Below are 26,920 nucleotides of genomic sequence, written 5' to 3' on the forward strand. Positions count from 1 at the left end.
GAAAGCATACAAAAGGCCTTCATGACACCAATGATTTTACACTTGTACATTTAGCAGGCCCAGCAGTATGAACTCCCTGTATATACTGTGTCAATGTTTTCTCAGCATGTTCTGGGAAATCATTTACCTCAAAGGGCAGAGCGCTGGAAATTTTTAGAATCACAAGGTCTGGCACAACTCCTTTCACTCTCACCCCAGCCCATTGGCCTGCCTAAATCTTCAGTCACGCACCAACATGACATCACCGTTTGAGTTATCATCTGGAAGGAATGCCTCATTACCCAGAAGCTAAGGGAAATTCCATTACATTTCCTTCCAGAAAACATTTTCTTTTCCCACAAGGTATCAACAACTAGATATGGAGTTGAGGTACTCCTCCCTACCTGGAGAACATGAACATCAGCAACTTCAAGCTATATTGTGGGATGCAGTGAAGAACAGAGGTGTCCTTCACAAGTTTTGTGCATGTTCAGAAGTTTTGTCATGTCTTTCTTGATAAGTTCTGCTGCTCAAGTTTTCTTACTCGCCAGGTTTTCTTCAGTCATTTCAAAAGATATCTTCTCCAACCTCAGACTACAAAAACTTCTTCACAGCAGAGCAGTTTAAGTTCTCTAAATATATGTATGAAAGACTAAAATTCCTGTTTTTTGCAGAAAACTGTTGGGAACCACAATGGTTTTCAGCTTCAAGGCACTGGGACGTGTGAGTCATCCAAGGTCTTTCAGACTTGCTGCTAGTGCCAGCAGTTTGAAAGCCCACATATACTGAGCTCTCCACTCCCAAGCAGAAAGCTGTAAGGATTTATCTCAGGAATGGGTTACAGATGCCTTCCTGGACAGCTGGGATCCTGGTACGGAAAGCCCTGGGTCAGGTTCCTAGGATGCATGGCTCCTTTGTACAGAAAGCCCCAGGCCAGGTAGTCCTGGGCTTGTAGCCAGCATTTCCTTGCATCTCTTTATTTGAAGCATACTTTATTTTGGGAAACTGGAAAAAAGAATGAACTGAAGACAAATTTGAAGACAAATGGGGCTGTAGTCAATTCCATGCTCAAATCAGTGTCTCGGTTCCTTTTGATACTTTGGCCTTTGGAAACTAGCTGGCACCAAACGTCACCAAGCTGGTGTTTCCAAGGCAAGGCATGTCAGTAGCTGAGGAGGGCACTGAAGGAGGATGGACAGAACTATGCTTCACTGAGAAACCATGTCCTTGGTCCACTCTTACTCTTAAAAACCAACAAACACTTATGTTAGCCTTTTTTTTTTTTAACCCCTTCCCTGCTTTGAGTGCCCCAACTCAGTGGGCCCAGGTACAGATGTACACACCTACAGCCTGTCACCCTGCACGGGGCAAACAGCACCACAAAATGGCAGCCAGGGCCCTGGCCACTGAGACCCTCACGGCAAGGCTGGAGGTGCAGCCTGCTGGGAGGTGGCCCACGGCCTCCTGACTGGAACAGCATCACCCCTTGCAAACATTTATAGTTGACTGAAGGCAACCTGTGCTTTGCTGTGCCCCTGGAAAGGGGTAGCAGGGCAAAAGCAAGGGAGCTGGGATGGTGGCTGCGCTCACTGCTCCCTCAGGTCGCCCTAGCTTTTGGTGGACAAAGAAATCGCAGACCCCTCTTTGTCCCAGACACTCCTTCATCTGTGCCTGGCCAGTGAATAAACCCTCCTTTCTCTACACCCTGCTTTTGCTCTGTTCTCCACAGACAGTTGAATCTGGGGGTAGAACAGCATGATGCTTTCAAGCACTGCTTTTCCTATTCCTCCTGCTAGGGGCCTGCTGTTTGCAGCGAGAGGCACTGGTCCCGTTCCCCACCATGGCAGTGGCCTTCGACCCGCCACAGCAGCCCCAACACCGCACAGGCTCCTCCATTGCCTTTGCCAAAGCTTCCAGCAAAAGGCCTGCAGGAGCAGGCTCCCTGTCAGCAAGTCTTCACTTTTTGCCCTTCATCTGCTTTTTGCCACAACGCACATCCATAAAGATTTAGTTTCAACTGCGGTACTTTGGCACTTGCCAACTACAGGCTACCAGAAAGAAGAAAAAGGGAAGCAACCTTTCCCCACAAACTTTTTTTTTTCTTCTTCTTATTATTATTCTCTGAGACTCCAAAAGGTCAGTTTGGGATTTAATTTTGTCCTGCGTAATGTTTTGGCTTGCTTTGTATTTATTCCAAGTGAGTTCACCCATTTCTTCTGCAGAAACAAAAGGTCATGAAACCAGTGAATTTTGTCTCTCCTAAAAGGGGCACTCGTTTCTAGGCAGTGAATTACCAATGAAGTGTACTGAAAGAGAAGAAAATGTAAAAATATATTCTGTTGCTGCTGGGCAGGTGGAACTGTAATCAGAGCTGAGTGTAATTAGAAAATGTGTAAGGATGCACTTTGGATGCTGCTTCCTTGCACCAATTCTTAAGTAATCAGTTTAATCTGATTGATGATCACAGGGAAAAAAATGAACCAGAACTTTGTTTTTTTCTAAAAAAAATAATAATTGCTGTTTTCCTTTCTGCAATATTTGTCTATGCAGCACTAGGTGCCAGCACAAAGATTTGGAGACTGGGAGAAGGGAGGACAGATAAGGGAGAGTTGCATCACTTTATACATAAAATAAATCTAAGCCAATCCGCATTAGCTCTCAGCTAATACTCCATGTGTTAAGAAGGACATGTGTGTGTATATATATGTGTGTCATGATGTTAGCTTTATTAATGATCTGCTTTAGATATTGGCTCCAACAAATTTTTGGATCCAGATTTGAAAACTCAGAGGGATGAGAGCATCCACAATTGAACTTTTGATTCAGACTGGCATAAACAGTGTTTCAAATCCAGGATTTTGGTTCATTGACTCCATTTTAGTTCCCTTGGTTTATTAGTTCAAGAATTTAGTGTGTTGTTTGAAATGTAAATGCATCTAAACTTATTTTGCTGTAATAAAAGAGAAATTTTCTGAGTTCATTGCTTCCTACCTATGCTTTCAAATAAAAATCTTCTGGGTTCAAGCATTTTAAAGAATATTTGGCAAGACAAAATGTTTTCCAACATTACTGTAGGTACTCAATAGTCTTTAAAAAAAAGGTTTAAGGTCTTTAATTTTTAAAGGCTGAATCCATAACATTGTATAACTATTTTTCCCTGTGAGAGGACCTAAACTTTTGTAACTATGAGGAAATGCATTCAAAATTGTCAGCTACTTTGTTAAGTCCTAGTTAAGAGGTTTAATGAAAATATGCCCAGGACCCACTAACATTTATCTGTGTACTTTTCTTATTATTTTATCAAGAAATGCTATCTAGTCAAAGTCTAGTGTTGAAAAAGTTAGAAAAAAAAACACAATTTATCTTAAAACCAGAATACAAATTTTAAAGAAATCCCCAAGAATAATAATTTTCAAGCTCACATGATTATTTATACCCGATTCATGACATTTGAAAGCCTTATTTTGGTAATCCTCATTATTTAACTTTTGGAAGATTATTCAAACCTCAATGAGGCGACTTGTGTCTTCCTTTGCTTAGCCCTATGGAAGTTGAGTTGCATTTGCATGGAGTTGGGGAAAAAAGAAAAATGAAAGATACTTTTTTCATTCTTTCACTTAAATCAGCTACATAGGTGATATTGTTATTTCAGATACAATAAGCTAGGTAAATCAACAGATGATAGAATATTTATGCTTTTATCTACTTTTCTACTGTCCGTATTTTACTGAGAAGGTAAATAAAGAAAAGGAAGAAAACTGGGAATACCATTTTAAATCATTCCTTCCTCTTGATTTAATTGTCCACAAGAGCTGAGGAAAAGAGAGAGGACGCTCATGACTGCAGTGACAGCAGCGTAGTAACCTGGAGGTCATAACTGAAAAGTGAAATTAAGGTTGAGATAAAGGTCAGTTGCTGCAGCTTGGTCTTTGCATTTTTTTAAGTTAATTCAACACCAGCTACCAGGAAATGAAGTAATGGACATTGGGACTGGGACATGCATGTGTCTGACAAGTAGAGACATACAGGGAAACTTAGACCTCATTTTATAGGTGCTGAGGAAAAAAACAGGCACAGCTATGCTACACTTCATCACGTACTGTAAAGATATTTAAAGCTGCTTAGGTAGGACATGCTCTGGAAGTGTCTCTTCTCACTACTGACTGCAAAGAGAATGTAACGTGAATAGTTCAGTTATGGATACAGTATTCTCAGCTGTAAATGTACCAAACTAGAGGAGATTAATCTCATTCCCAGTCTCTTACCGCCTCATTGATTATGAAACAAGTATAAATAATTTGGCATCCTACTAATGAATGTTTCACTTCCCTGAGTATATGCTCCAACCCTAGATGAAGAAACCTTTGGGAGTTATCTTGTGGTTCCAGGCTCAGCTGGTATTTCAATTAAATTAGGAGTATTTCTAGGAGAGTCTGCCATTGGGACTGACCAAAGGCATGACAGGATTCAGAGAAAAGATTCAGAGAAAAGGGCCAAGGTAACAGCCTTCAATGGAACATCCCAAACAGAAAGGTCAACTGGATGTGCTGGTAAAGAGCATCTTCTAGCTAGGGAATCGGCTGAGATTTTTAAGGAAGAGTTGAGCTGAGACTAACATCCACTCCAGCAGTGGACAAGAATTAAAAAATGAATGAAGATACTGCCAGGTTCTCTTGTTTTTATTGGAGGAGAAGGAGAAAAAAGGGAGCAAACAAAGAAACAGTTTTGCTAGGAACTTCTCATAGTACTATTAATTATGAAAAGATTGTGTGCTTATTAGCTGTGACATAGTAAGCATTGCTAACCTCCTTCATCCTTCAAAATTTTCACCAACTTATTTCTCCTTGAGAGTACAGCAACCACATCACTTTGCTGTTTCTGATTAGGCCCCTGTCATGCCAAGACTTCCATGAGCTGGATTTGAAGCCTGGGATATTTCCACTGACTCATATGGGACCCTACACATCCAGAAAGTTAAATGAATGCACTAACACTTAAAGGCCATGGCCTGCAGATGTAAACTGATGGGGGCCTGAAACCTTCAACATGTGTTTTCTATGGTCCTCGTTACCACAGGACTGCAATCCTGACTAAGACATTTAAATTATATCACACCACAATGAAAAACAAATAATAAATATAACTGTGAAAATATTCACGCTGTAGGAATATCGAATTTGAATACAATGCTGCGCTTAAAGCCACAAGCATCACTTAAAGTCTACTGTATCGCCAGCAAGTGAAAAGTTATGGTTTTTGCAATGCAAAAAAATAAGCATTTATAAAATGTTAGCTTTGCAGCATGCAGGCAGTGTTTCTCCATGAGACAGTGGTATTTCTAGTCAGCCAACACTTTTGAGGTGCTGGTGAGTTGTTCAAGCCTTAACTTCTACTAATGCCTCACATGGTGGGAATTCCAGTCAGCCTGTCCATCACAGTAAGGTTACAGATTACACAGTACTCCATAAACAGTTTACAGTGGAATAGTTTGCAAATGCTCTGCTTGGAACAGAAGGCATGCGCATGTCCAATTGTTTACTCTGAGATACAATCATTTACAATAGCAAGAAGAAAAAGTTTAGCAACGAACAGGCCAAAGATGGAGTGTTTGCAGCAAACTTTTCAAAATATGTCAGTGATGCATTAAATCGGTGTTTACTTCTGCTTGCAATGGCTGAATCCTCCTAGCAGCAATATTTGGAGATGCTGCCAGCAGAACTCATGCTTAATAACAGATTAGTTGGTAGATTACTAACTTAGCAAACAGCAGACGGGTGTTTGTTTTAGAGAAAGCTGATGCAAAGTTCAGAAGCAGAAATTTTCTTGGCGTGCTTGAAATAACGTGGACACAGGTATCAGGAATTTCCTGACCAAGTTATACCCAGATTCTTACCTCAGCTTTTCCACAGGAGTTGAGAGCAATACCCACACCCATATTTTTCATCATCTGAGACCCATCACGGTACACACAGCTGTCAAGTACCCTCTCTGCTACTCATGCCACTAACTCACTTCTTAGGGAATAGGTAAAAACACCCTTGAAATCCTTGCAAAAAGGTGCAGCAGAATGGAAAATTATTTCTCTCACTTTTAAACAATTGCATGCAGTTTAAAGATGAAGCTAAATACTTTATGGGTCGTACTGCATATGGTGCAAGACCCTAGTGGAGCTGCAGGATGTATCATGCCTACCTACCCATGCAGTCTGGGATGAGACAAAATAACCACTGTGGCAAAATCCAGCTATCACTGTCATGAGGTAGCATGGAGTAGGCATTTCCATCATTTACATCTTGACAAAAATTTGGACGAAAGCATGCATTACCACCAAATAAATCAAAACAAAGGTTTCAAAGGCTGAACCCTTTAGAAAAAACCTCTTCACTTAAATATTACAGAAAAAAAACTGAAGCCATAGGAGAGTTTAGCTCATGCAGCTTAGTGAAGAGATAAAGTAATTCTTATAGAGAAAATATCTTCATATATTGAGAAAGAAAATTCTTTTTTAGGAAGAAACTAGCAATTGTTTTCTAAGAAAATGTATAAGTTACTTTGAAAAAATAAGAGCTACCACATGTGATGATAATATCAAAAGAAAAACAGAACATCAAGGACAGATTAAGAACGTCAACTTTTCCATCACATAAATACACATACACACACACCCATACACACTCTCCATTAATGACTCCCTTCCTCCATAAAAAACCTTGAATCTCAAATGCTAACCCAATTCTAGCACTGAATAATAATGAACTTGAGATGGTTGTGCCCAAGCACCTCTGCAGAAATAGCTGCAGCTGTTTAAGATACTACTACCACTCAGCTGTTTGATGCTGCTTCTCACCCCGATATAGGTAATTTGAGAATTCTTCATACGCTTCAGTGCACAGTCCGCCAGTGCAGCTTAATCTGCTTCTGCAGTGGTTTTCTGACTATGATCTTGGTGAACAGTATCTGAAACATCTCATTCAGCTTGAGGTCACCGTGGTGGGTAACACCAGAGCTTTAGCAGCACCACGGTGACTCTCTACTTCAAGGCTTTTTTTCCCCAAGGACATGGAGTTATTTAGAGGCTTCTCTCAGAGAGAAGAAATTCAAGCTATTTTCTGTATTGCTTGCTCACAGATCTGATTCAGCTCTAAGTAGATTCACAACTCTGAAAGTTCGCACATACCACTTTTTAAGCTACACTAAAGCTAGAGGGATATAGACTAACATGAGCTGATGTTAAAAATCACTAAGTATTGCATTGTTACTCAGATATCTTTTTGTGGCAGGAAATACAATAGGATCTGTGGGAAATACTGGAAGAGAAGTGCTAACCCTAGCCTGTCCAACAAAAGGAACTCTCCAGGTGTCTGAAATTGGAAACGTTTTCCCATTGCAGATAGTGCTGCAGAAACATTTGCTTACCTGCTGAAAGGAGAAGAAAACAGGACTGAATAGCAGATAGTGAAGACTCTGCAGCAGGTTTCCAAGAATCACATGAAAATTCTTGACAGGTGATACGATTTGGTTAAAAAAATCATCCCCTTGCAAAAAAGGCAGCTCTGCAAGAAAAGATGAACCAAAAGGTAGTATTGCATATATTGCCATTTGAGGAACAGTTTTTCAAGTGTGCTAGTACTAGTAAGTTGATACACAATACACACACAAGTGAAACAACTGCAATACTCAGTGCTGTTCCACATGCCATCACTGATATAACTAAACATTTTTTCTTGTATGTTTCCCTTCCTTGCTTTTTCTTCTTTAAGCAGGAACCAACTCATTGACAACAGTGCTAAGAGCTGCGCTTGTCGCTAAAGAGGACAAGAGTTTGCATTAGCGTGCAGTCTGCAAGTACTTCTGTGTCCCAACACTAAAGATGTGGTAGAAAAAACACTTTGAAATGAGTTTCAGGGTTTGCAATGACCGCCTTTGGAGAGCAGCTGTCCTATAAGACCCAGAAAAATCTTAAAAGCACCATTTAAAAATAGCAGAAATTCTTTCATTAGGGCTTCAAATAATGGTTGCTGTATCATCATGTGTCCTGAGATGGTCTTGAAGTGCCTCTCTGAGATGCCAGCTAATGCAATAAACAACCCGAAGTGGGTATCTTGCTGCAGCACAGAATTTATTCTTATGCAACTTCTAACCCCAGTACAAGCATCTTCATAATATTAAATTTATTTTTTTAAATCATTGGTCAGTATATAGCATATAATACTTAAAATGTATATATATATATAAATCTATGTATACACAGACACACAACACACACACCAGTGTACATGTTCTGACTATGGCTCTTCAATGCCATGCACTTTGCATAGTCATTTGTACCAGCCCCACCACACTGCTAAATCTAGCTAGGAGTAATATACAGACAGCCAAAAGACTCAGTTTATCCTGAATACAAAATGCTCTTGTTTTAGTTTTGTAGCATTTCATAACCACTTTGCAAGGATGTAAATAACTTTACCCGTTCAAAAAAATGTATTTTAGGATTAATCTTTCATGCATTTGAGAGCACTAAATAATCACCTTATACTCCTGCCTTTTGTCTGCTCTATGAGTGTGAACTTCATTCTTTTACCACTTGTTTTAGTCAAAGGCAGAGGTATTAGTTTAAATAACAGTGTTGTGAGAAGTCAGTGGGTTTTGACTGCAACACATTAAGGAGCACACACATACAAGCAACTTGGTAGATAGCATGCAGAATGGGAGACATGATCTACAGCTTGTAGGCTGCAGAGAGACACAAAGTGACATTTTGAATACCTGGGGGCAAGGTAAGGAAACCAACCTTCTCAGCAACACACACACATCTGAAAGAAGACACATGAACATATTCAGGTGAGGTACTTGTAGCAAATGCTTAAACATTGTGCACTGGATGCGAACATCCTATACCAACAAAAACTCTTGTGGACACAAATAGGTGTCCTAATATATGAAAAACTGCTCTAAGCAAAGCAAGCTGCATGAGGGTAGAGCTTTCTTGACACAGCTGAGTTTTTATTAAAAGCACCTGCCAAAACTGCTAGAGTGGTCAGGACAATATAGGTCTTGCAAAAGCCATGAACAACTCAGCTCTGCTGGAAGTGGATACTATCAAAGCACATACCTAAAATAATAGGCTTTGTCATGAATTTTGGCTTTTTTTCATCCCTGCTTAAAAGACAAATTAAAGAAGACTCTTCATCTTCTCTCAAATTTAAAGGATATGAGAATTCCCACTGAGTTTGGACAGAAAGTGTAATAACAGCTATTTGGTTCTTAAAAGATTAGATGCTTATGGGTCTGAAAATACTGTTTTGCCTGGAGATTCTGCTTTGACGTTTCAGTGCCAGCAGATAAAAAAAAGTTCCTCCCTTCTTCTGGTAACCTGTGATAACTTGATTAGCTGGAATAATAAACCAACATCATAACGCTATTTTTTCAGGATGGTGCATGTGTGTTATTTCAGAACAAAACTCCACTGCCTTTTTTTAAATTTTATTTGACCTAACTTTGATGATTAAAGCTCAGCTACTCCTTCAATGTATGGAGCATACATTTAAAAAAAAAAACTTGTGAATTACGTTTATCTTGCTTTCATCTAATATCCTGTACATCTCGAACTATTTATAGGTGCAGGGGAAAGACAAAGAGAGAATGCATTAAAAAAACACCACATATGATGCTGTTGTACAAAAGTTGTAGGAGCTTGTAATTAATTAAGCATATTCTTTGCACCAGCTGAGCAATCGGTATGTTATGTTGGCAGGTAGAGCCAATCAAGAATTCATAAAGCTTTTTGTTAGCAAGGGTTGAGAACATAACTGAAAGCAGAAGCAGTATTTTAGAACCATTCCAGTTTTCACAAGCACAGCACTACTTACTGATCCCTCCACCTTGCTATAGGGAAAGCAGCAATAAAAATCCCAACCCAAAATACTTTGGCAGACACAGCCACAATGTTATAGTTTTAGGGCCCAAGACCCCCAGACCAGCATTGATGGAAACATGAGTACAGAGGTGTTGGGACCCCAGATCTGCCACAAATCCAGCTGAAGCCCTCCTGCTCTGAGCAAGAGGGCAGTCCAATTTCCAGGTATGCTCTGTACCTGATGCAGAGGAGGAAAACGTATGCATGCTGGTGGAGTTCAAAATGCTTCTTCTGGCAGAGAGGGTAGGTGCCGAAATACTACTAGCTATTCAAAATTGTGTCGTAAAACACAGGATCATGCCTCAGAGGTGCAGCATAAGCAATGGATTAATATCCATTTTCTAAATGAAAAAGTCTTTTCTAAATGACTAACTTATTCGTGACTGTGGGTGAAACTCATTGTTTTCATACAGCAGGAACTTGCTCAGCTAAGGGAATGTCAGCTCCTACTCAGGACTGAAAACAGAGCTGCTGTAAATTCGTATTTCAGTTGAACTGACACAGTTGCCCACTGACACCTACTGCTTAGCCAGATGTGGCCAGAGGAATCAGTCACACAGACTAATTTGTGCTATTACTGTGCATGTCTTTCCAGTCAGCCTGGAGTGACCGGCAAATAAGCTCCATCTTCAGTGACTGCAGTCAACAAAGATGCAAGCCAAGAATGCTAGATGGAAACAGCGATTGTAACTAAATTACAGTCAGCCTGACATGATCGAGGTCTGCTGTGTGAAAGCCCACAGCAGCAGCGTTACAGACCTTCTACCAGACCACATTAATTTGGGGACAAAATGACCAGTAGGAACGTCAGTGGCTGGAAATTGTGAAGGCTGGGTCACTACTTCATGGTTTTGCAAGCTCAGCTAAATCAACCAGAAGCGTGCAAAGAAGCGCATGGAAGAATGAATCAACAATGCATCAATATAAAAAACACCATCCGTATGCTCTGTGTTACACCTCGAATTACAGACATGTAGATTTTCCTCAGTGGTGACTACGCCTCATTTCAGTCTATGAAGGGAGTGGCTTTTTGTGCTCATGGCCTTCCCCTCTTTGGCCATTTAACAAACCAGCATACAACTGTTCCCAGCAATCAAAACCATGTGGTTCAGAATAGGCTATAGCTGGCTTCCCAGTTGCCCTCATTCATTCATTTTTTCAGACTTACGGAAGATTTGAAGGTATAAGATGATGTATGCATGTTTAATTTTGCCAAAGATAAAAGATGTCTATTTCCTCTGGGCTGCATTTTAATGATCTTAGTTTTTGCTCTCTCTCTCTTTTTTTTTTTTTTAAAGTGTCACTTTAATTGAAACTCATACCATAAATTCAAATTATAATAGGAGGATGAATTCTGATGAATTCCTGGCTGCAGAAATCAATAGGAAAAGTCCTGTTGCCTTTCCCTAGGGCAACACTGTACCTCAGACAAATAACATGACTGTTCTTAATACTGACTTCTTCTAGCTTAATTTTTTGCTGACAATTCATTGCCGTTCCACATACCTCTGAGTTTTTCTGCTGTAGTAATGACACTTAATCTGCCAAGAATAACAAAACTTTAACAGGATCAGCTTAGTCCAAAAGCACCAAAAGATCTCCTCACTTATCTTTGATTATGACTTTCTCCACCCTCAAAACTTCTATTTATACCTCTCTCATCCTTCATTTCCCATACACAGAGTCTTAATTATAAAGACTAGCTGATTGCATGGACCAAACTGCAGCTTCACCACTGCCAATGTTTTCGTACTGCAAGCAGGCTGAGAATTGCATCGTGGAGGTAAAACAGTATTAGATTTTTCAAGGGGTGACTGCCACATGGCAAAACAAATAAATAAAGTAACCAACAGCAGTGCTCCTTGAGTTCTTAAATGTGTTTGGAGACTGATTTTTAAAATCTTTCTGCACTGCTCTGGCTCTGCTTTTAATGAAAATTATAGCAAAATATTCAACAAATGTCAGCAGGAAAAGACTGGTAAACCCTAATAATGTGCATCATTTTAGCTATATTCAGATTTGATACATTAGTACCTGGGCTTATACCAGCAGCCCATTTACTGATTTGCCATTGAAGTCAACGTCCCACCGTGATTTCAATGAAACACTACAGCTTTAGGTAGCTCTGGAAGAGGAGCTCTTGGGTGGATGAGTGGAGCCTAACTAAACACTACAAGCTCCCTTTGAGCTTTCCATGAGCTGTTCCGGGACGATACAGAAAGGTCTTTCCTCTGCTTCCATTAAAGCACTCAAACTCATTCTTGAATTTTTGACACAGCATTTGAATGGTTTTACTGGAAAGTGATGCAGCTGAGTGTAAGCAAGAGGGCATTTGGGAAGAATTTCACTTGAGCACCTGCTGGGTCTCCTTTGCCTGAAGTGACTGAGACAGCAATCTCACTGACAGGGATTGTCAACTGATTTACCCTTGTATTTGAAAACTGAGCAAATTCAGACAGGGTTTTGCACAGCAGTTTGGCTCTCTCTCTCCAGCAACATTTCTCCAAAAAACGAGGCTTTCCGCTTCAGCTGTCTCTCTTTTTTAATAAATGAGAAACCATTCCTCATTCACCTCCATCCTCATTCCCAAAGACTGCTTTGCGGTGGAAGAACAAAGGGGAACATTTCCATTTCTCCTCCTATTTACAAGCCATTCCTGCCCACAGCCCTCCTTGCCCTGGCACCTCTGCAAGCCCTGTGCTCAGCCTCCATCTGCAGAGGTGCCAGCCCACATTTAACACAGCTGCTTCTGAAGCACGTGCAAAAAACATCCACAGTGAACAGTAGTTTCCTATGAAGAAAAACAGCAGCCCTCTATGGAGGGATTAAAAGACCGATGGATCTTGGGCACCTGACACTCCTGACCAGATTAGAGTAACAAATCACTGCCTTCATGTCCAGCCCATCACTCCTGGCATGGCCAGCAGTAAGCAAGGCTTGGAAGAAGCAAAAGAAGAGGCAGAGGGAGGCATCTGACAACAGCATGGATCCAAAAGTGATTTCCAGTGCAATACAAATATTGAATCTGCATGGAAAAAAAGAATGACATGGGCATGACCCACAGCCACCTCTGACAACTTTATTTCTCTCTTTTCACAAATCTGTAGACTCTGTTGAACATGCTCTAATGACCACCAACATTAACATGAACTCCCCCATTCAAACCACCAGGCTTCTGGCTCAACACCTTTTTGGACTGGACAAAAGGCATGTGAAACATTGAAATTTTTCATTTCCAGGCTCACCATGACCACAGGGAAAAAAAAAGTCATATCCTTGCATGGATAGTGCCCCACAATCACGTATCCTGAAAGCTGAAGTTATTGCCACTCACATTTAATAATGCAAGAGAAAAAGAAAAACAAACCCTCAACAGAACAACAAACAGGCAGTTCATCCTACACTCATTAAAAAGCTTTTCCAAGTCTGCAAAGAGAAATTACAACACTACCAGCACTTCTGTCCCTTCCCTTGCTCTACCAAAGCAAAGCTAGCAGAGGGGATGTGTGGCACTGTATCTGTTTCTGTGCAAAACCCCACTGTTTCAGGTCTTCTGCCAAGGAAGGTGAGGTTTTGGTGAAGCTGCCAGATGCAACACAGAGATGCTTTCTGCTCCACCAGCCTCATGCATTTTGAAGATAGGTAGCAAATAGCTAGAGGCAGTGACTTCTTAAATTTCCTCTGACGTTTCTACTACAGGATCAGAGCTGGCTTCTAACTACGCACAAGAAGTAGTGCTTAGCTTTTTGCTTAGTCAAAAGCTTCGTCAGCAAATCCAGTCACAGGAGAATACAGCTCCACAGCCTGCACCTACTGCCGTTCCCAAAGCACGCACTGCTGCCTGTACCCCTGAAAAGCCTTTGAGAACAGAAGAAGAAAACGATATAAAAAGTTTTTGACTCATCTCTAGTGAGGACCGTATGCCTGGATAGCAGAGTATAAAATAGTGTTGGGAGAAGACAAACGGGATCTCTAATGGCTCTATACTTCCCCCATCGCTAAAACTAGCCAGAGGCTAGGTATAGCGCATCAATGTCAGGACTGGGTGCGCTGGATGCAGAATGGAGAGAAGGGTTTTGCAGGAAATAAAATGACTTCAAAAAGAAGAGGTAAATACAAGTAGCAGCAGTTACAGGACTATCATAAAAAAAAAAAAAACACCTGGATTCAACTCAGATGTAATTTTGTGCTTCTGCCATCAATAATTTAAAGCCTTACAGCACAAACATTAAGGAGCTGTAATGTCTCCCCATCGTCACCTCCCTGCATAGTTAAGGAAAAGGTGCACAGAGCCTCTAGACATTATATTTTTCGGGATGACTACAGCGCTGTCCTGGTTTCAGTTAGGACAGAGTTAATTTTCCTCCTAGTAGCTGGCAGGGTGCTATGCTTTGGATTAGAATGAGAAGAGCGCTGATAACATGCTGATGTTTTAATTGTTGTAGAGCAGTGCTTACACCAAGCCAAGGACTTTTCAGCCTCTCTCTGTCCTGCTAGCGAGCAGGCTAGGGATGCAGCAGGAGCTGGGAGGGGACAGACCCAGGACAGCTGACCCAAACTGGCCAAAGGGGTATTCCATACCATCTGACGTCATGCTGAACAATATATAGGGGTGGCTAGCCGGGGTGGAGGGGGGGGCCAGCTGCTCGGGGATAGGCTGGGCATCGGTCAACGGGTGGTGCGCAATTGCATTGTGCATCACTTATTTCGTACACATTATTACTATTAATACTATTATTATTATTATTATTGTTGCTATTCTTTTCCCTGTCTTAATAAACTGTCTTTATCTCAACTCACAGACTTCACTTTCCCATTTCTCTCCCCCATCCCAGAGAGGGAGGGGGGAGGGTGAGCGAACGGCTGTGTGGTGTTTGACTGCCAGCCGGGCTAAACCACAACAAGCGCAGAGCTATTCTTGGGGATTGACAACTGCCTGAATGGCCCTCAGGCTCAAGAAGGGACACTTGCCAGTGACTAATTTCTCGAAAATCTCAATGATCATTAGTAACATCATGAGAGGAAAACCAAAAATAGTGCTGTGATTATTTTTTAATACAAATTCCTATTGCTGTCAACAGATACTGGATTGGGAGCCAGGTTATTTTGAGACCCCCCTGAAGAGTCTGTGGCTCCAAAAAGGAGAGAGAGACTCCCCACCTCTGAGATGTCAAGACATATCTAAAGCCATTCACAAAAGCACAAATACCTCCAAGGTATTTTTTTTTAGTTTCTAGTATTTGCTACCTTGGAGGCCATGTCTGCTTTTTTTCCCAGTCTCCACAGCAATAGATGCAAAATACATCTTCTTCACAAATAAAAGGAAGGTTTCTTCCACATGCCCAGGAGCTGGGACTGTCCAAAACTGTGCAGCCCCACTCAGCAGATGGAGGCCTGGAGCTAATGAAGCATTTAAGCACATGCTTAACTAATTTTGGGGACAGAAGTTGTCTCACCGTGGGTACAACTGGCTACTCCCCTGTGCTTTTAGATAACTCCTTGATGTCCCAAAACTGATCATGGTGTACTCAGAAGTACAGGACTTGATCCAGAAAAAGCATCTGTACTGAATGATTTTTGGCTGCCAAATTCTGGGCAAATCTTGAACGCAGTGAAGGGAGAAAAGAGGGAGGGGAGGCAGAGGATATTGAAAGTTTCAAAGCAGCTAGAGGCTCTTCCTCCAGACGCAGTTTATTCTGGCCAGGCTATTTATCAGTATTAATCTTCAGAGCCTTGGGTTTACTACACAACTCATTTGCCTGTCTCCTCTGGGTGGGGAGAGCACAACCTGTCAGCGGCAGAGCAGCTGCGCAACTCCAAGCGCACAGATGGCGTGGATGCAGCTTGAATCTTTCCTCTCCTGCTTTCTCTCCTATGATTTTCTTCCCCTTTCAGTGGGGGGAAGGGAGAGCTGCTTGGATCTCAACGTGCTCAAAGAGCAAATGAGATTCGCCTTATAACGACTTCCTGATTCTCTGTGCGAGCAATCTGTTCTCACCCAGACAGATGGCAACTGCTGCTGCACAGCTGCTCTGGCGCAGGTAAGACCAGCGGAAGAGTGGCAGGCAGGTGTGACGCTCTTTTGGCTCACCAACCCCACAAAAGTCCAGGATGAAAACCCAGCCTGTCTGCCGAGGAGAACACAATCTGGAAGCTATTCCTGCAGAACAGCTGGTGGTTTATCAGAGACAAATTTAATGCATGCTTGTTCATTAAGGCTTAGCCTATAGCAGTCAACACTGGGCAGCCATCAGACGACCGAGGGAGGCTGCAGCATCCTTGCTGGCACTACCTGTGAGGTAGTCTCCTCTCTAAGGAGTCCTCACCAGACCTCTTATTTTCTATTAACTTTGAGTGTACGTACAGATAAATGTGTAGTTTATACATACTTTTGAAGTGCCTATTTTCATATACTTAGGTAAAGCCTAATACAATGTAGTCCTGCTCATAAATTGCTTAGGCACTATCACCAACAGGTAACTGCAACAACAGCCGTATTACCAACTCTCCCTCCTGTCACCCCATAGCCAGGATACTACAATGTCACTTTGTCAACCACCGTGGCACTGCTTTGTCCCAGACTGCCACTGTTGTGAGCAAATGAATGTAACAGCCTCAAGATGGTCTTGAGTGTCAAACTGGTGTCAACTGGACTGGAAAGAAACATTCATATTATAAAAACATGAAGAGAGAAAAAAAAAAAAAGAACCTTGATTCACCAATAAATATCAAAAAATAAGAATTCTTCCACATTCTTCTCTTCTCCATAAAAGCAATGAGCTATCCCAACTACCCAACTGGTTCCCAAAACGGCTAAAGCTTTTCACAATTTTAAAATGGGGAAAGAGAAAGACACCTCCACCCAGATTTTTTTTTAATTAAATAAATCTGTAATTTTTCACATGTTCCTGAGAGACTTGATCCTTGATTGTCATGTTGCATTCCTACCAAAATTTCCATGACTGTTAACATTTTTACACATGAATGGATGGATGAGTTTGTTTCCAAAGAAAGAGGTACTTCCTACCTGCACAGAGCTCTGTGAGCATTGGGAACACGTACCAAAACACGTGGTAAAAAACCTGTACTAAATGAAGCCTCCAAGTATTAGCCTCTCACCAAGAGGAGAGAAAAAGAGATGCTAGAAAACCAAAACCTTTAGGCATTTCAAAGATGAACGTTTTGCCAACACGTTCATCAGGCTCACAGCAACACTCCAGTTCAGCCCAAACACAGTTGCTGCACTGGTGTGAAATGGATTTACTGGAAAACATCCAAGCTTCTGCTACAACACCATCACACAGTGCAAGCATAACCTCTGGCAGATGCAGGTGGAAGTGCAAAGAAGTCACCAGCTGCAGCAATCCTCATGCCCAGGGCAGAGGGAAGAGCACCCACACAAGTACTGTGGCAGCCATCCTCACTTCAGCAGCTTCCATTCACAGCTTAACCTGGTTCTTCTGATTTTGCCTGAGGTGGTTAGGGTGGGCCCATGTGGTCTGTTGGGCAGAGCAGACACGTGAGACTAACTCCTGGCAGGGGACCCTATCAAATGGGTGAAGAAAAGGGGGTCTCAAAATTGTAACTGGCATCAGTAGGCAGCGATATGGGTGGCATCACAGCATCTCTGCTGTGCCTAATTTGAGTCATCCAGCAGAGGCCTCCTTGCACGAGCTGAGAATTTCATCAAGAACACAAACCTACACACCTGAAAGCGACGCTGAGTGCTTACACCTTTCCACAACTCTTTCATAAGCAGGAAAAAACCCCATGTAAACAGCAGGAGTCACTTAATCCTGAACAAATGCTTCTGCAGCAAAAGGTGACACAGCTGGACACCCATGTCGGTTAGTTATTCTCTAGATTCCACAAAAATAAGGGAAACGCTGGAGACCCAGAATCACAATCAGCTGAACAGCAACACAATTCAGATTCAGATCCCACAGCACAACCCAACCATAAGATCTTACAGCACATGAAACCAAACTTTGAGAGATCTTATGAAAACCCAGCATTACTATAGCAGAAGTTAGGTGATAACCAAAGAAAAGGAAGTCTGGATATCAGGCATACTGGAGCTTGTCAAAAACTGTGTTGGTGGTCAATGTTAGTGGGTAAGTGCTTTAATGATGAATTTAAGCAGAGTCTTTTTTCTCACTGCTCTGCATTTTACGGAGATATAATCATCTGCCTGGTGTTTATCATAAAGGGAGGGTCACAGTATTTACACTGGAGCATCAGTTATTCCACCTGTGTAACAAAGAGAAAAAAGCCAAAAAAATGTGAATCAGAAGGGAGCTCCTGAACAGCGACAGCCAGTGTTGGCAGCAGTTACCTTTGCCAAGCAAGGAAGAGGTGCATTTGCCAGGGAGGATCCGTGATCTGAAGCTGCCCTCAGCTGCAGTCACTAACCTTTACCAGCGCTATCGCTCAATCTCTGCTGACTTAGCAACAAGAGCACTGCTCTACTTTTTCACAGAGAACAATGCTGGAAAGCTGCCAGGGGTTAATGAGCAACAAGAATGATGGGGAAAAACCCCAAAGAATGCAAACCCCAAACCCGAAAGCTGTTCAAGAGACTGCACGAACCTAAGCGTCCCTTCTCAGACCTTGTTCGGGGAAAAAAACCTCTGAGCATCAAGGGCAATTGCACCTCAATAAAAATTAACTACTAGTTAAACATTTTTTCCTCCAAGTTTTATCAAGCAGGCTCCTAAGCATCTACAGAACAGTATAAAAGTAGTTGTATTTAAGAATTTTGAATCATTATTATTTTGCATTATTCTTAAACTGTGGGGCCCCAGTTATGAATCAAAAGCTCACTGAGTTAGGTGTTGTGGAAAGGCAGCATAGAAAGGATTATTTAACACAGGCAAAACCAGAAGCATATGTTCTCTCAGGATATATTCTAGGCACAACCATCCATGGGTAACTAACGAGCAGCAAAAAGTTTCCACATAATCTCATAGCAGCAAGCCAGACGACTCCCTATTTCCCTTCATTTTCAAATGATGAGGGAGAAGAAAGGCTTTGCCAGATGCCACAAAAGACCAGTGTATCCCATTTGTTTCACACTGAGTCAGCCTCACACTCTGAATGCTGAATACCTCACCAAGACAACGGCAGCGCAGCCCCCCTGAAGAAGGGCAGCCCAGGCCGGTGGTGCTCCATTCCCCATGGGGAATAAATGCAGCACATTCACCCCTCAGCACTTGACAACTTAAAAATGACTGCCCTGCCTCCAAATTAACTCTGAAACCCAGCAAGTTGAACGACTACAACTATTATTATATTGCTGCTATAAAATCCTATTTTTTCCTTCTGCCTGTTTACTACATATATATATATATATATATATACACGTATATACACACACACACCAAGAATGTCCCAGTTTTGCTGGAATATTCCTGGGATGACGTTTGGTGGCTCTAATCACTTAATTAAAGGGCAGGGGAAGAAAAATACCTTCTCTCTAAAATGTTAGAGTTGACACTATAATGATGCTCAAGAAAGTGAAAAAATACACAAACAAAAATAGCCCTCTAAGGTGAAAAAGAAAATTAAAGACAAGGGAATGCTCCCCCCTACAGCTCCCCCCAAATCCATGATTTTTTAATGACTGCCTGCAGCAATCTGCAGGCAGGGCTTCAAGAGATGAAACAATCTGCTGCCTAAAATAAGGCAGTGGGATTTGGCCAGAAGTCTACAGGTTTTGCTGAAGAAAGAAATTCAAGAGCCCTTCTTGCCTTGCCTGATTTACTGTGGTCACAGAGACTTGCAGGTTGGACGGGATCTGACTTTCTATTACAAAAAAAAAATAATAAAATCAAACATTGAAAGCAGGGCATAAGCCCTTTTACTCTTCTTTCACAGTAATTTCTAAGTCTTGAAAATCTGGGTCAGGATTGCTTATACATATTTGTTCTGCATTTTTTACCAAATTTGACTTTCACCTTGGGAAAAGATCTCCTAAAAAAGGAGGAGGCCAGAGGTTCGAGGAGAACCCTGAATCACCCAGTATAATGCGAGATGAACGCAGATACCTTCACGTTCACAGAAAACACAAAATCAAATGTGATGGCAGAGGGCACTGCCTCACTGGAGGGAGAACTGGGAGGTAACTTCCCTTCTGTGCTGTCCCTGCAACTGTCCCCTGTACCAAAGCCTTGCTGGGAGGAGGCGCGAGGTTGCAGCTGCATCGAGCAATGCTGTGCCAAATGAGCATCTTCTACCTGGGCACCAGAAAGCTGCACTGCATTTCACTTAAGGCCACTGAGGTGCAGCAGGGCTGCTGAATCTGTATCCTACCCCAAAGTTATTTCATACACAAAGGCTTCAGGAAATATTTCTCTTACATTTCTTCAAGTTTGCCACATTTGCTCTTCCACTTAGTAGAAAATGCCCCCTATGTGGCCCAGTATTCTAATGTGCGAAGTCTCATCTTTTATGCCATTCCATTCAGTAAAATCAGCCACAGACAAACATATCTCCTGAGACTCACAGGTGTACTGTGGTAATTTACAGCTCTTAAATAGAAGAAATGGAAAAGTCATTGGAGAGGGTGGGGAAGAATGGATGGAAAATAGGACAGTACTCAACTTCGATAGTACTCAACTTCGATAGTACTCAACTATCAGTGCTGCAGGTATGAGCTACAGTACGATACAGTGGTTTTTGCATGGAAATGCCCCAAGAAAAAGGCACACAGTGCTTCCTATGGACACTATTTATACCTGAAAAGCAGTGCGAAATATATCAGTACCTTTAGCTACTGTAATACATGGGCGTTACTCAGCTCCTCAGCACTTGTTCAGACAGATTCTCCACTTAGGTTTCTGACTCGAGTGCTTTCAGACTTCACCCAGCCCCATAGCACAACAGCGCAAGCCCTGGCTCATCACACCCTGCTCAGCAGCTACAGAGGAAGCCGCCAGCACTGAGACTTGCTTGCAGCAGCGCAGGACTCACCATTCACAGACACTGCCTGCCAGCATCCAAAGCACCACAATCCGTTTGGATTCCTCTTCTGCAGTAAAGTCATCAGTTAGTGACTAAACCAAGTGCTGGTCAGAGAGGGACCTGCATTGCCAGCATGCTCAAGCTATTTTACTTTGCTTCCATGGTAGGAAGATAGGGGCTTTGCTGCAGAACCAGCAAAGCAATGAGGTGTTTTTAAAGCATAAGCAAAGTGATTCTCCCTTAAATAACTTTAAATGTCCCCTATGACTTTGGCCACCCTGGCACCATCCAGACCTTTATTCTAGCACACTACACACTATTCCTCAGAGGTCACAACTGTCTTCTAATTCCACTAAATCCACCGTTATTTCCTGTTCTTTAACCTACCAGCTTAATAAATGTGCTCCATTATTGCCTCATTTGCAGAGGCAGGCAGGATACCGTGCAGCACAGCAGATGCAGGAGATTTTATTAAAAACAAAAAGAAAAAAGGGGGAGGGAGGGGAAACTGGGATCTCTGAACATGTACGCAGAGCTGCTAGAGCCAGCCAAAAGAGCAGCAATAGTTGCCTAAGGTTCTCTAAGGGACAGCTCCAGAAGCTCTCCTCACCACTGTGGTCATCCCAAACCACAACACACCTATAGCCATTATACGGGATCATACAGCGGTAGAGTTGGGTCATAGCCAAAGATCAAACCACAGGTAATCCTGCCCCGGGTTATGGAAATACTGCTTAGTAGCAGACTTGGATAAAAGCCATTTTGAGCTATTCAGGGCTCTCTCAGATGTAACTAACCATTCTTTGGAAAGCTCAGGTTGGAAGAGTAGGAATCCCAATAAACGTGTCACCTGTTTCATTGCTCTTCACAACAATGCACCAATCCCCACCTTCCCTAAGAGAGCACAAAGCAAGAAGCATTGAAGGGTATGTCCCTTTATGTACACCACACCCAAGCCACATCCATCCTTCCTAGCACCTGCTGGTGATGAGATTGCCAGAACAGAAGATGTCCATGGTCTGGCTGGACACGCCTCTATGAACAGGAAGAATTGCCAGCCCATACATTTTTTCCATCAGCTGCACCAATACAGCAAAGGCATCATCTAGATATCAGGCTTATCTTTGTGGATTTACATTCCATGCCCATGGTTGCATGGGGCCCTGGGGAGGACACACTACAAAACGTGCAGAGGCATGGTGGCCTCTGCTTTAAGAGCAGCGGGTCAACCTTCATGCTTAGCCTGTTACAGACCACACATCTGTGTGTACATCTACACATGTATGTGTACAGAACAGTCCATACTGAAAACCAAAGGAAAAACAAGCAAAAGAATTTAGAAAAGAACCCAGGCTCAGCTAGCTGCTCTCTGACACCCCTAAGCTCTGCCTCAAACTCAAACACCTAGAAAATCATGCCCCCCGACTCAAGTCTTCAAAGGGTACAGAGTGCTCCACTCTACAAAGCCATGATTTCTAATTTCAATAGGCTTTTATTATTCTTGCCATTACAGACGTTAGGGCCAACAAGAAACATCCCTAGTTTGAACATTTGTGTGGGAAACAGAACATCCTTTTTCACAGGACTACGTGGTAATAGAATATCCTTATTTTTAGCAGTGATTTTCTTCTCCTGTTGTTTAACACTGAACAGAGAAACTGTTGCAACAAGCAAGCAAACAAGAACGAGGATAGGAGGGACATACTTTGCCTAAGCATTCATCATCCCTTTTGCTTGAATGAGAGGAAAAGCACTGCATTTCTGCCTAAGCACACTGATGAAATATAGACTTTATAAACCCTAATTCTCTGCAGCATTCAACATCCATAGGGCACAAGGCTTGTTTTTGCAACAGTGGTGCTCAGTTTTAAATCGTTCCCCCAAAGCTGGATATTTACTCTCTAGGATATCTAAATACTGCTAAAATGTCAGCTGAGAATTGGTTTTGTGTTTGTATCCTGACTAATACAGGGTGGTCCTAGGTACTGAACCCAAGGGTTTAAAGGCACAATAATAATAATAAAACCGAATAAACAGTAGCTACAAAAGCAGATAAACAGCGGTCTGGAACTACTTGTTAAATAAGCATGACTAAGACTTTCAGAATTAGCACCTACAGGACTCCCTGTATGCTACAAAATAATTATGAGGGACAGGATTAAAATGTGAATGACCACACAGGTCAATTCACAGGAATTCAAGGAGGACCCCAATGTATTCTGGGGGAGATAGCAGCTCTGCAATTCAGTTGCATCTCTCATTAAACATTGTTAGAAACTCCATGAGAGGGAAATGAAGTTAACTGCATTTAAATCAGATAATAGATATTCTTTTGGATACTCTTCTCCCAGCAAAAAGAGTAAAAAGGAACAATGCCAGTAGCCAGTGTTAAAAACTTGACCCTAAAAAGAGCAAAAGAAAGGTATTTTCTACATATGATTACACTAGCATAAACCTTGCATCTTCTTCTTGGCTGGCGCCAGTCTTCAAATTGTATCTTCCGGTAAACTTTGAGAAATCCGTGATGACTGTAACAAGGTGTATGTAGTGCTGTAGATGGGAAAAAATATCTTATGACCTCCTTTAATACTTTCTGGTCTCTCTGTATAACCGCAGACAATTCTGGTAGTCATACAAGCACACACTTGAGCTCGAGTGTCCCCAGGAAATTGCTTAATAGTGACAAATAAACAAAAGTCATGCAGAATAAAAAATAATAATAATAAAAACTGATGCTGGAATTGCATGTTATAGAATTAATTTGAGAAGCATGCTGTAATGCCAAATTTGATCCATGCAAGCTAATCTCACACACTTGAGCCAACCTCTGGCTTCTTATCTGAACTTTCCAAACATTTCAGTTATACAAAACTGTCTTGGACATTTATGAGAACATACTTACTCTCAAAGTTTCCAACATTTCCTATCTTCAGGGATGTCAGAATTACCACAAGAATGTCTTTTTCCTGGCACTTTGCATAGGACAGATTCAAGACTCACTGATAGGACACAGCGAAGGATAATTTCTACCAGGAATGATGCTTTATTTAGGAGTACAGGTTTTGTTATACCAAGCCAACCTAGTCATCCATTTAGTCTGATAATCCACTGCCAGTGGCCTCTGCTGAGTCCTACACAGGAAACTTAAAAAAAAAAGTCACAGTGGTCTTTGACAAATGCTGAATTCTGATAATGCTGCCACTCCTGCACAACCACAAAACCATGCTAACAACAAGTGGTAGCAGCCAAAAGCGAATCGAGACTCTCCACATGTAATCATTAAAGCCTGTACTTTAATAACAAATAAAACCAAGGCGCATCTATAAAGCAATGCAGACAGCAGTGGGTGTTCCTCTTCCAATTGCATATTAAATTAATTTATTTACTGGAATCAGTGAAAATCACCACACTCAACCAGATGCTGGTATTTCTCTAGATCAGGGTACAAGGAGTTAATCAAATAAAGAGAAGTCACCTCCTATGTTTTCTGGAGGGAGCCTCAAAAGGATATGAATACAGTGGTAAAGAAAACAACCAGCAGTACTGGCTTATGGGGGGTTGGATGAGCACATTCAAGCTGGATTAATGCATTTTCTAGAAGAATGTTTAATTTTGCTAAGCCTCCTGATTTCCTTTGAAACCAAGACAACAAATTTCATAGTTTTGTTTCTTCTTACTTTCTACTTTAAACAGACAATGCAGGAAGCAAAAACCTGGTTCTAAGTCACTCGATGAGGAAATTTTGGGGCTCAAGTTTTACTTAATTAAAGGAGGGTCATCTGTAAGCCAGTGTTGTAAACGTTTGCCATTTTTTTCCCCTGCCGGCACTCCAATAAACCATTCATGCTAAAGAAAGGCAAACAATCACCAATTATTAAAGCAGCCACTATGAATCAGAATAAAAATATTGCTTCCTATCTAGCAGCAACATACCATCTTGGAGCATTTATTACTCCGCCTGTTCAGCAGTAAGAGCATATCTAATTTATATAAAGCCTGGTCTATTCCAGGATATGCCAAGAAATTCATAGGAGGAAAGATTACATGTTAAGACATCAAACCACCCGAGAGAGGCACATTATCACCCCAGTTGGTCGTTCAGTTGTCCCTTTAATTAGACTTTTCATGAACAGACCCACCTTGTATCTGAAAAGAGGAACGGGAAAATAACTACTGCTATACAGCAATGCCACTAAACTGATTAGCTTTATGTTCAAAATCACAACCCCTTCATATTCTTGGAACCATGTTCTAAACAATACTTCAATCCCAAATAAACTGATTAAATTCAAACCAGCAAACGTACAATCTTGGACTGAAAAAATCCTGGCATTCATCCAAAGCAGCCATCCCTCCCCTGGCTGCAGTGTATTTCGGATCATGGCCCTCAGCCCTTCTAATCCATTTGTGCATTGCCCAAGATTTCAGAATAGCTGCACACTCCTTTGAAGTTACTTTGCACATTTCAGCAAGCGCGCAATGTTGTGTCTATTAACAGGACTCAGCAAAGGAAGAGGTAACTATATTCCCATAATATGCTTTTTTTTTTTTTTTTGTAGCTAATGGTTGGAACTTAGAGCAGGAAAATGCCCGAAGTCCATTACTTTCCAGATTTTCCTCAAGGTAATATAACATGGATCCGAGAACACAAAATAGCAGAGTCAATGTAAACCAAGGAATATTTCTAGTCCGAGCTGCTGTGCTCACCACAGGAAAGTGTCTTCCATCACTTCCCTCCTCCCTTGCTGTGTGACCAAAAAGGCATAGCATATGTTATAGCATTTGTTTTACAGAATAATGGCATGCATTTCAGCTGCCAACAAGACACATGTTCATGTATTTCCTGGACCACAGGCTCCTATAAGCTGGATGGAATGAGATCTATTAATTCACCCAACCCATCTCCTTCCCTACAGGCACTAACCCAAGCTCGCAGAGGGTGACCCTGTCCCTTTTGGTAGGCAACTCTGGGGAGTTCAGAAGTTGACTCCAAGCAGTGGAGCTGGTCTGTTAACTAAGAAACCGTGTTTCTGAAGTCCCCATCCCAATCCCCAGGAACAGCTCAGCCAGGGCAGATGTGATACGGAGCTGCTAGCCCTGCAGGAAATCTTCCAGGGTTCTCCAGGAGTTGTTAAAAAACAACCAACAGTGCTACCAGCATTTTCCATGAAAGATTATTTAGCATCACTCCAACATGAAGCTTTTCTGATGCTCAAGTTCCATTTTCATCTGCAGCCCTTCAAGTCTAGTTACACACCCCTGCAAAAGCTTAAGTGATTCTCTCTCAAGTAGTTACACCTAAAATTGTCGCTATCATTGCTTCAACTCAGTCATCTCTTTGACAATCTACACACACTAAGCATTTCCTCATAATCAGCCCCTTCGATCACCTAATTAGCTCCTTCCCTCCCCTCTCAAACTTTCAAAAGGCCCAGGGAGCCGTCTGAATTATTACTTAACCCAGGGAGCCAGACGCAGCCACGGCGCACACATGAAGTCTATTGCTCTTCCATTTGCAACCAGGACATCGCGGACAACGGCACTGCCTTATCTCACTTCTAACAGCCACGTCTGGTTACAGACCCTCGATTCGTTTCAGCCCTGTCACTTTCAGTGTGTCCTTTCACACCCACTGCTCACACTAGCCTACCGTTCATCTGACTGTCCTACTTCCACCCTGCAGTCCCTTCAGATGGTTCTGCACTGCTGGTAAGCCCACAACGCAGGAAGGTTCATTGCCACTAACTGCAGACACCGAAATTTTACACGTGAAAAGGTAACACACTGAGCTCTTCTGATGTCTTTCATGTTCTTTCCTTGGTTGTCATCAACGTGGTATCTGCATCACACCAGAAGAGAGCATAAATATATTTTATTCTCACACATCAAGTTTCCCAAAAGAGCTGCTGCTTTGTCTGCTTGCACAAGCAGCATAAAGGGGATGTGTGACAATACCCATAATCTCTTTGTTCAACGCTGCACCCCAAACTGCTCCTCAGCCTCTGAAGCAGATTGAATTTCAGCCTGAGCAACACAAAGGCGTATATTGTGGCTAGCTGATGG

The 26,920-nt window shown here is 42.0% G+C and overlaps 1 protein-coding gene across 9 annotated transcripts in view; it reads right to left on the reverse strand.

Annotated features, from left to right (window-relative positions):
• PRR5 (proline rich 5) overlaps positions 1 to 26,920 on the reverse strand; it is a 90,347-nt gene that overhangs the window by 60,425 nt on the left and 3,002 nt on the right. For 2 of the 9 annotated variants that reach the window (XM_040564951.1, XM_040564941.1), the window contains one exon: positions 7,396 to 7,532. The exons of 4 other annotated variants lie outside the window; for them this stretch is intronic. The gene's annotated coding sequence lies outside the window, so the exon portion shown is untranslated. Of the gene's footprint in view, positions 1 to 3,747; positions 3,844 to 7,395; positions 7,533 to 8,745; positions 8,793 to 26,920 lie in introns of those variants that run through there. 3 more of the 9 variants (XM_040564964.1, XM_040564960.1, XM_040565003.1) reach the window with 3 other exon arrangements.

This window comes from Cygnus olor, chromosome 1 (assembly GCF_009769625.2).
Source record: "Cygnus olor isolate bCygOlo1 chromosome 1, bCygOlo1.pri.v2, whole genome shotgun sequence".
NCBI classification, from domain to species: domain Eukaryota; kingdom Metazoa; phylum Chordata; class Aves; order Anseriformes; family Anatidae; genus Cygnus; species Cygnus olor.